The sequence below is a fragment of the Balaenoptera borealis genome, assembly GCF_965194805.1.
Source record: "Balaenoptera borealis genome assembly, chromosome: 9".
In the NCBI taxonomy this organism is placed as follows: Eukaryota; Metazoa; Chordata; class Mammalia; order Artiodactyla; family Balaenopteridae; genus Balaenoptera; species Balaenoptera borealis.
Genome location: NC_138873.1, coordinates 15,806,441 through 15,817,422, shown reverse-complemented (window position 1 = coordinate 15,817,422; position 10,982 = coordinate 15,806,441).

Genomic DNA, 10,982 nt, shown 5'->3' with positions numbered 1-10,982 from the left:
CTAGCTGTTTAATTAAGGCTATTATCTGACGTGTAAAATGGGGTTAATCATCCTTACCTTGTGGGGTTTGGCCCAGTGCCTGGTACACAGCACTTTTAAATGATAGGTGTCATATTGTGGTGGTCATGGTTGATACCACTGTCATTGTCAGGCAGCCCTGCTTTGGGTTCCAGGTGGGCACAGGTAAGAAGAATGGGCAAGAGTCCCCCTCCCCTCAGGGGAGAAGCCTGGCTGGGGTCTGGGCGGCAGCTGTAGGCCAGGTGGAGGTGGCCCAGAGAGGGTCAGCCACACCAGGTCAGAGAGCTTCTCAGCAGACACCACTGGGAACTTGAAATACTTTTTTTTCCTCTGTTATAGTTAATGTTATCAATTCGATATGCAGTTGGGTAGTTACTGTTTGCATGCGTTTTTAACATTTTTATTTAAAAATTACAATGGGGGAAGAGAAAATTGGAGGTGCTCACCCCAGCGATTACATACCTTGGCCCAGGAGTGACTTCCTCACGCTCACAACCCACTGGCCAGAACTAAGTCACATGGCCTCATCAGAAGGTCAGGAAATGTTACCCTCCTGTGTCTGGAAAAAGAGGGGACTGTGATAGGAGTAAGCATTAAAAGTCTCTTCCCCCCCAAACAAGTAACTTGGAACTTAGGAAATAAACCTGGATACAACAAAAAATGTGCGGAAAGGAAGGAAGGCTGAAGAAATAGATGAAATTAGAATTAGGATGATGAAAGGCATAAAGATCCTCTTCTGAAAGGTAAACATTAAGATTGGTTGATATTTGTCTGATACAGCTTTTAAATATAGCAACCATTTGGGCCAAGAAAATCAATATAAATATATAGAGAAGGAAACTAAAATGCCCTTCTTCCTAAACATTCCTGCCTCTGCCTACAAAGTGGAAACTTCTATCTCAGAAGTACTGAAGGAAAGTCCCTATTTCCACGTTATTTGCTTATCTCTATGAAGGAAGAGGGACTTCTCTGGTTGGCAAAATTGGAGGAAAAAGGCTTATTGTTCAAGTTCAAACCCAGCAAAATATACTCCATTTTAAGCCAAATGTACAAATTACAAGTGATTATTCACCTTAGAAAGATGATTAACAATGAATTTCTCTAAATATTGGAGTTTTAAAGAGTATTTGAACTGATATGATACTAAAAAAATTTTTTGTAAACATTTTTAGGAGTATCTATAACCTAAGGAAGATATAGTTATCAACGAATATTTCTCTTTAGAGGCACGAGGACTATAACTTATTTTGTCAGATATCAGCAGAGTACTCCCTTGGAATTTGGCGAAACGGGAACAATTGGAATGTTTCAATCCACACATATCTATAAATAATGAAAAATCTAAAACAAATGTTGCTCCAGCTCTGCTGTGGTGGCCTCACTTTCACACACACAAAAGACCAGACATTCAAAAAAGGGGGAACTTCTCTACCTTTTAGAGAGAAGCGAATAAAGAGAACAGGAGGTGGGGATGGTAAGGAGACCCCCTGTGCTGCAGTGGGCTGAATGGACCAATGCATCTGAGGTTGGGACCAGATCAGCATCCCCTTTGGGTGGCCTCAGCTGACATCCAGCGTGTACAGGCTCCAGGAAGAACGGTACCTGGAGCAGAGATCCTGTGAGTTAAGTACAGTAGTTCTAATGAACTGTGAGATGCTATAATCTCATTTTGGGAATTCCTGAAAAGTCACGAGGAAGGGGAATGGTTTGTGTTATTCTCGTGACTTCAGAATCATGGTTCAGAGCCAAGTGTTCAGGATTAAATTCAACAGCATTAAAATGTCCTTAGAGCAACATGGAAATACGTCAGCAATGCCTGCAGAGGGCCAAGTAGACATAGAAGCTAATAAAGTAATAGAGGAAGTTAGCTAACCTGGGTGGAGGTGGAGTTGCCAACTTCCTTCTACTCTAATAATGACAAATAAGGAATAATAACTGAGCGGTAACTGGAATGAAGCTTCTAAAATCAAATGCCTCTGAAGGGGTCCCCTGTTGTCACAGCAACTACAGAAAGGGCCCGGGGCTCACTTTCCTTCTGATTTTGGCTCCTCAGTGCCCTCGGCTTATCTGAGATTCCATCATGTTGCGGTCACGAGTAACTTTGACTCCCTTGAGGTCGAAAATCTGTTCCTTTGTTGAATAAGTGACTTCCCAAGTCTGAGAATGTTTAGAATCGAATAGGGAGGTGATGAAATAAATCAAACCCATAATATTGATACACTCATGTCAAGAATAATCTTGCATATGTTTCTTACTTAAGTAATTTAAATGTGTTTTTTTAAAACGTATGATGCCAATTTAAAATGTGAAATTGATTTAGACTTCTAATTTTATGTTGAAAGGTGTAAGAAAATTTGACTTAGCTCATTAACAGTATTAAAATAGAGTCACTGTATTTATAAATTTAATTTATTAGGTTTAGAAGAGCAGTTTGAGTATATGAGAACATTTTGGCTTAATTGGCGGTAGACTTGCCAGGTCAGTTATATGAAGTGCTAAAACAGAAAATCAACTATGATTAGGTCCATACAAGTCTAAAATGTTTAAGAGATTTTAATAAATGATGCTTGTCAAGGAGGCTGATGGTTTAAGAGAGTTTGGTTATTCAATTTGAGTTAATCAAGCATTAATCAAAGTCCCCCTTCCCCGAAGTGATTAGTTTTATTTTATTTAAATGTACTAGACTTATAAATATAATAATACAACATGTGTATCAGGTTAGAATGCTTTTGGCAGAAAGTAAGAAACAAAAAACCCCAACCATAGTGGCTTAAATAAACAGGGGGGTATTTTTCCCTCATAATGATAAGTTTGGAAGCAGGTCCAGGGTTCATGAAATCAGTGCCAAAATCTCAGTGGTTCTCCTGGCCTTTCTTTATGACCACAGGACACTGATATAGCTTCCCTCATCACAACCAAGCACAGTAATTGAAATAATAGGCACACAATAAATATTGGGAAAAGATTGAATTTGTGCAAAAAATATATCTACATTATAAAAAAACTTATATGCAAGATCTGACTGGGACTTGGAAATCTATGTTTTTAACAAGTGTTCCAAGTGGTTCTGCTGGTAAACATGAACAGCAGTCTCTAACAAACTCCTCTGTCCCAGGGCTCTAAGTACCTGCCCTCTGCCAGTGCCTCTCAGGTCTCTACCTGCAGCTTTGACCTCTTCCCTAAACTCCAAACACTTACACTCAACTGCTTCCTCTGCACCTCCACTTGGATGTCTATTAAGCATCTATTAAGATGTCTACTAGGCATCTCATCTTTGATGTCTATTAAGCATCTTAGATGCTTCCATGCTCAAAGTAATTATTCTGAATCTTTCTCACCCCTTGCTAGGATCCTCAATTCATTCTCCTTTAGATGCAGCCCCAAATCTAGAAAGCATCCTAAATTTCTGTCGTTCTCCTATCGCCCGCATCCAAAGTCATCAGCAAGTCTTACCCACTCTACCTCTGCGTCGCCTGCAGGCAGTGAGCACGGAGAACCCGTGTGAACACGAATGTCACTCTGCCTGCTGCCGAGAATAGTAAAATCTCTTGGTCTGACCCAGATGCCTCGGGTCTTCGACCAGCACCCACAAAACCGGCAGGCTACCTTGTTAGCATGCAAGAAGGGTACCCGCTCAGACCCTTCAAGGTTCTTGACACTTTTCACTAAATGTTCTCTCGACCTCAAATGCTCCAGGCATCATCGCGGCTGGCTCCTCCATGCCAGTCACATTTTCAGCTCAACTCTTACCTCTCGGAGCAGCTTTCTTTGACCATCCAATCCAAATACCCCCACATTGGTCATTCTTTATTCTCTTCATAACACTTGTCATTATCTAATAAGTTTTAAAAATTAAGGCAACATTTAAAATATATGCACATGATCTAAAGAATATTATAAGAAATAACTATGTAACCACAACTTTGGGTTAAGATACAGAATATCATCAACACAGTTGATACCCACTACTTCCCCCTCCCCAACTCCATCCTCTTCTCTCCTTCCACAGAAGAAAGCACTAACCTCCCTGTGTAATGAATTTGATGTTATTCATTCCCATGCATTAAAAAATGCTTTGTCACTCAATAATATGTAATATTATTTTGCATATTTTAACTTCGCATAGATGGTATTGCACATTACATATTTTTCTGTGGCATGCTTTTTTAAGCCAACGGTATGTCTGTGAGACAGTCAACCTTGATATGTGCAACTCTGGTTCATTTCTTTCCACTACTCTGCACCATCTGTAGGAATAAGTCCCACATTATTCATTCTCTTGCAAATTGACATTTAAATTCTTTCATGTTCATTCTTTCTCCTTGTGTAAATGTCTTAAGAATTTCTCAAGGGTATATACCTAGGCAGAGAATTGCTGGGTCAAAGGGCATTCATATTTCAACTAGGTATTTCAACTAAATTGTTCTCCTAAGGTTCCCCTGCCCCGGATTTTTAAAACTCATTTATTGATCATCTCCCACGGCCAGACTTAAATTTTAAGACGTCTTATCTCTCATGCTCACCTCTATGTCCACAGTGCCCAGAACAGTGGCTGTAACATGAATATTTGTTGACTAGCTGAAGATATGGTGACCCAGAGGGGTGCAGTAACTTGTCCAGGGTTACAAAATGTCTTAAGGACAAAGCTGGGATTTGAGCTCAGGCTGCTACTCCCTAACGCCGAAGAGGAAGCAGTTATTGGAAGCACAGTCCCTCGAGCTATGGGTCCAAAGTTCTGTACCCAGGAAGAAAGTCTGGAGTGAATTCACACTGTCAGCCAGTGGGATCTCCACGTGCCTGAGCTGGGGCAAGCTGGACACATGTGCCCAGTGGAGGTAGGAGGTGTGATTCCTGAAGATTCTTCAGAAGGCTAGCATCTGCCCCAAGAGCTGCTGGGGGCGACGGGGGCTGTGGTGACAGGGGGGACAGGGTGGGGGGGAACAGGACACTCCATTGGCAGAGAGAATGCTGACCCAGCAGAAGCCCCCTGTGTAAGCCCTGGGATGACACCAGCCTTTCAAAGGTCAAGAAGGAGCGCCCAGACACCTTCCCTCCAGCTCCCCATGCGTCCTCGTGAGGCAGACCTCGTGAGGCAGAGATGGGTTTTGCGCTGAGCCTCAGAGCCCTGGAGGATGGCTCAGACTCAGACTCAGCTTTGAAAACTGTTAGCTTGAGGTCTTGAAGTTTGTGTTTATTCTGGCCTTTCTTTCTAGTCAATTTGCATTTGGTTTTCATCTCACTCTGCCTTGGATTCAGTCTGGAATGGATATATCACTTAGCAAGCAAGCAGACAGCAGGGCCACCGAAGGAATAGAAAATGAAACCCCTAAAGTGGGGTTGAAGACGGACAGTTGGAGAAAGGGAGCGGGAAGCACGGGATGGGGGAGAGAGGGGCTGGGGATGTGAGTCACAGGGGCAGTAAGAGTGTCTTCTAGTCCCCGAGGACCAGTTCTGCCAGACTCAGATGCCTGGAGAGAGAGAGAGACAGAGAGAGAGAGAGTGCTTTTCTGAGCCTTTGTTCAGAGTATATGAAAGAGAGCTAGCCCAAGAATCCAGCATTAGGGTGTCCCACCATTGCTGCTTAGCCAAATTGGACCATTTTCTGGGCCCTCAATCCCCCATGGTTGCCCTCCCCGCTCAGACTCAGACAACCTTTCCATTTCCTTCTCCCAGCTTTATCCTCCCATCCTTTAAGGTCCAACTTTCTGTCACTTTGCTGAAGAAGTCCCCCCAGATTCTCCAATCAGACTCCCACATGCAAAGACCAAGGCTGGGCTCATCCCTCTCCTTCGAGCATCCATGGTGTCCCTTCCTATGGCACTCGCCATCCTCCTCCTCAGGTCAAGCGCTCCACTAGACTCTTAGCTCTCAGAGAGCAGGAACCAAGCCTAGTTCAGCTTGGTGTCCCCTGGGCACCTGGCACATGGCCTGGCCCATGGTAGTTGCTTGGTAATTATTGTCTGATAGGATTCACATTGCAGGGAAGCCCTGCAATTTGATGCTATCATTGGATCATTGGGAGACTTCACCAAAACATTTTCTGCACTCTTGGAATAAAAAGAAGAGCCTGGGTCTTAACAGACTGAAGAATAAAAACCATATGATCATCTCAGTAGATGCAGAAAAAACTTTCAACAAAATTCAACACCCATTTATGATAAAAACTCTCCAGAAAGTGGGCATAGAGGGAAACTACCCCAACATAATAAAGGCCATATACGACAAACCCACAGCAAACATCATTCTCAATGGTGAAAAACTGGAAGCATTTCCTCTAAGATCAGGAACAAGGCAAGGATGTCCACTCTCACCATTATTATTCAACATAGTTTTGGAATCCCTAGCCACAGCTATCAGAGAAGAAAAAGAAATAAAAGGAATGTGAATTGGAAAAGAAGAAGTAAAACTGTCACTGTTTGCAGATGACATGACACCATACATACAAAATCCTAAAGATGCCACCAGAAAACTACTAGAGCTAATCAATGAATTTAGTCACATTGCAGGATACAAAATTAATGTAGAGAAATCTCTTGCATTCCTATACACCAACAACAAAAGATCAGAAAGAGAAATTAAGGAAACAATCCCATTCACCACTGCAACAAAAAGAATATAATACCTAGGAATAAAACCTACCTAAGGTGGTAAAAGACCTGTACTCAGAAAACTATAAGACACTGACGAAACAAATCAAAGATGACACAAACAGATGGAGAGATATACCATGTTCTTGGATTGGAAGAATCAATATTGTGAAAATGACTATACTACCCAAAGCAATCTATAGATTCAATGCAATCCCTATCAAATTACCAATGGCATTTTTTACAGAACTAGAGCAACAAATCTTAAAACTTGTATGGAGACACAGAAGACCCCGAATAGCCAAAGCAATCTTCAGGGGAAAAAAATGGAGCTGGAGGAATCAGACTCCCTGACTTCAGACTATACTACAAAGCTACAGTAATCAGGACAATATGGTACTGGCACAAAAACAGAAATACAGATCAATATGGTACTGACACAAAAACAGAGATACAGGATAGAAAAGCCAGAGATAAACCCAAGCACCTATGGTCAACTAATCTATGACAAAGGAGGCAAGGATACACAATGGAGAAAAGACAGTCTCTTCAATAAGTGGTGCTGGGAAAACTGGACAGGTACATGTAAAAGAATGAAATTAGAACACTCCCTAACACCATACACAGAAATAAACTCAAAATGGATTAAAGACCTAAGTGTAAGACCAGACACTATCAAACTCTTAGAGGAAAGCATAGGAAGAACACTCTTTGACATAAATCACAACAAGATATTTTGACCCACTTCCTAGAGAAATGGAAATAAAAACAAAAATAAACAAATGGGACCTAATGAAACTTAGAAGCTTTTGTACAGCAAAGGAAACCGTAAACAAGACAAAAAGACAACCCTCAGAATGGGAGAAAATATTTGCAAACAAATCAATGGACAAAGGATTAATCTCCAAAATATATAAACAGTTCTTCAGCTCAATATTAAAAAAACAAACAACCCAATCCAAAAATTGGCAGAAGACTTAAATAGACATCTCTCCAAAGAAGACATACAGATGGTCAACAGGCACATGAAAAGCTGCTCAACATCACTAATTATTAGAGAAATGCAAATCAAAACTACAATGAGGTATCACCTCACACCGGTTAGAATTGGGCGTCATCAGAAAATCTACAAACAACAAATGCTGGAGAGGGTGTGGAGAAAAGGGAACCCTCTTGCACTGTTGGTGTGAATGTAAATTGATACAGCCAGTATGGAGAGCAGTATGGAGGTTCCTTAAAAAACTAAAAATAGAATTACCATATGACCCAGCAATCCCATTCCTGGGCATATATCCAGAGAAAAGCATAATGCAAAAAGACACATGCACCCCAATGTTCATTGCAGCACTGTTTACAATAGCCAGGTCATGGAAGCAACCTAAATGCCCATCAACAGATGAATGGATAAAGAACTTGTGGTACATATATACAATGGAATATTACTCAGCCATAGAAAGGAATGAAATTGGGCCATTTGTAGAGACATGGATGGACCTAGAGACTGTCATACAGAGTGAAGTGAGTCAGAAAGAGAAAAACACATATCATATATTAACGCATACATAAGGAATCTAGAAAAATGGTACGGATGAACCGGTTTGCAAGGCAGAAATAGAGACACAGATGTAGAGAACAAATGTATGGACACCAAGGGGGGAAAGCGGCAGGGGTGGGGGCGGTGGTGTGATGAATTGGGAGATGGGGATTGACATGTATAACTGATGTGTATATAATAGATAACTAATAAGAACTTGCTGTATAAAAAAAATAAAAAGAATAAAATTCAAATAAATAAATAAATAAAAGTTGTATCTATATTCTAAAGTTAATGGAAGGGGAAGGGGGAAGGGGGAGAAATAGTTTAATTTAGCCAAAATGTTTTACTTTAAAAGAATTGGTTGATTTAAGTCCTATCACCAGTTTCTAAGCACTAGCTTTCAAATTAACCAGTTGTTTGAATGAAATGGTGAATTTTCTCTCTTTCCCTCAAGCCAGGCTCATATGGCTACCACCTAAAATCAATGATTAAAAAATGTTTAATAGTACTTGCCCATACTTAAATTACTATCATGAATTAAAAGTTTAAAAAGAAAAAAAAATAAAGTGCTTGCAACTTCAATAGTGTTTAAGAGTATCACTGTGTTAGAGCATATAAACTTCTAGATGAATATTAAAACAGTGGAAGACAAAAGAGGATATATTAAAATAAATTTTTATTTTTTTCTGTAGAAAATTTGGAACACGTATAAAGAGTAGGAAAAGAAATCTCCCCTTGATCTTATAACTTAGAAATAATCTTTGTGAACCATTTGCTTTATTTCTTCTTAGTTGCCAACATGTGCAGTAAATTTGCAGCACTAAGAATTTGTATGAGTTCATTTCCTAATGGCCTAGCTCTTCAAACAGAAGCTTTTTATTGAGGGTCCTGCGAGGAGTCCACAGAGCCAAGGGGATTCTAGGTATTCCCTCTCTCCTCTAGTGCTGGAAGGTGAATTGCTCTCCTAGAAGAAACTATGAACATTATGGTAACCATTCTGAAGTGGTTTTTTAATCATGTTTTTACTGATGCATGTTAACTTTGTTGTGATAAAATATGAAATCTGTGACCCGCCTCCTTTAGCCACGTCAAAAGGAACTGTGGCATCAGTGGTTTCACATGTATCAAAATGTCCACACATCTATGGATTTGTTTTTTGAAATATTATTTTGGTCATTTGAAAAATGTAAGCAAGTGTTGAGAACATAAAAACGCACATGAATCCAGCACTTTGTATTAGTGAGCATTTACGTTTTGTAATTTTGCATCCTTTTTATGAATACAAGAAAAAAAGCATTAGAAATGCATGTGTAAGACCTCACTAGACCCTCCTTGGTCCCAGCTCATTTGCTCCTTTCTCCGAGGCAATTATTCCCTCGTGAGTCACTTTTGAAGGGAAGGTATTAATCACCAGCAGAAATCTGTGGATGCCAATAAGGAAATGGATGCTCTCAGTGGCAGGTTACAATACCATTTCATCTCTTTTCTACCTGAAAGTCATGACTTCATAAAGCGCATGGTGACTGGCTTTCTGGCTCCAGATTAGACCTGACTTTACACATGTATATATGTATGCATGTATACACTCAAGAGCATTGAAAACATATGTTTCTATAAAAATTTGGACATGAATGTTCATAGCAGCATTATTCATAGTAAAGCCCAAAGTAGAAACAACCCAAGTGCCCCTTAACTACTGAATGTATAATAAATGATGTGTTACATAGTCATACAATGGACTGTCTATCATTCAGCCATAAAAGGAATTAAGGACTGTAACGCTACAAGATGAATGAACTTTGAACGTGCTAAGCGCAAGAAGCCAAACATCAAAGACCACATACTGTATGTTACCATTTATATAAAATGTATAGAAAAGACAAATCCGTAGAGCTAAAAAGTAGATTATTGGTTGCCAGAGGCTGGCGTGGGAAGAGGGACAGGGAGTGAGGGAAGTATGGGGTATGGGGTTTCTCTGGGGAGTAGTGAAAATCTTCTAAAATTAGCTTGAGGTGATGGTTGCCCAACTCTGTGAATGACCAAATGCTTTAAAATGGTCAATTTTACATTATGTGAATTATATCTCAACCACAACAGCAACAACAAAAACAATAAATAAACCGATAAATGTTATCAACTATTGGAATATTCTAGTTTCAAGAGTAGATTATGTTTTAAAAATTTGACACATTTCAATTTTACCAATGTTTCCAAAGGATTCAGAGGCTTTTGCCCCAGCCTCGCTTCCTTCTCATCTCAGCTAGTTTACCATTCTGTACATTCATATGTTTTTATAGATCTGTATGAAATGCGTAATCATTCCACAGCAACTTGTAAAATGAACTCTGGAAGTTTTCTATTTTTTTCTTCCCTGAGTTTCTTCTGACTCTTTCACCGCGGTTGGCACAGAACCTCCCAGTTGAGAGTGTAAATGGATGATCCGAGAACTTTGCAGAGCTGGGGAAATCTGAGGGCTGGGGACAACTTTAGGCGGGTACTGATGACCTCCATAACACAGGTCAGGGAGCAGGAGACTCCAGGTAAAGAGAGAGCCAGAGCTGGTGTGGCGAGGCTTCACATTTAGAGCAAAAATTAGCAAAAATCATCACCATTTCAGAGCAAGAGATTCAGCAGGTCCATGTTGTTGCTTTGTGAAGAACATCAGACTTTGGTTATTCAAAGGATGGCTATTAACAGTATGGAGGTTCCTTAAAAAACTACAAATAGAACTACCATACGATCCAGCAATCCCACTACTGGGCATATACCCTGAGAAAACCATAGTTCAAAAAGAGTCATGTACCAAAATGTTCATTGCAGCTCTATTTACAATAGCCAGG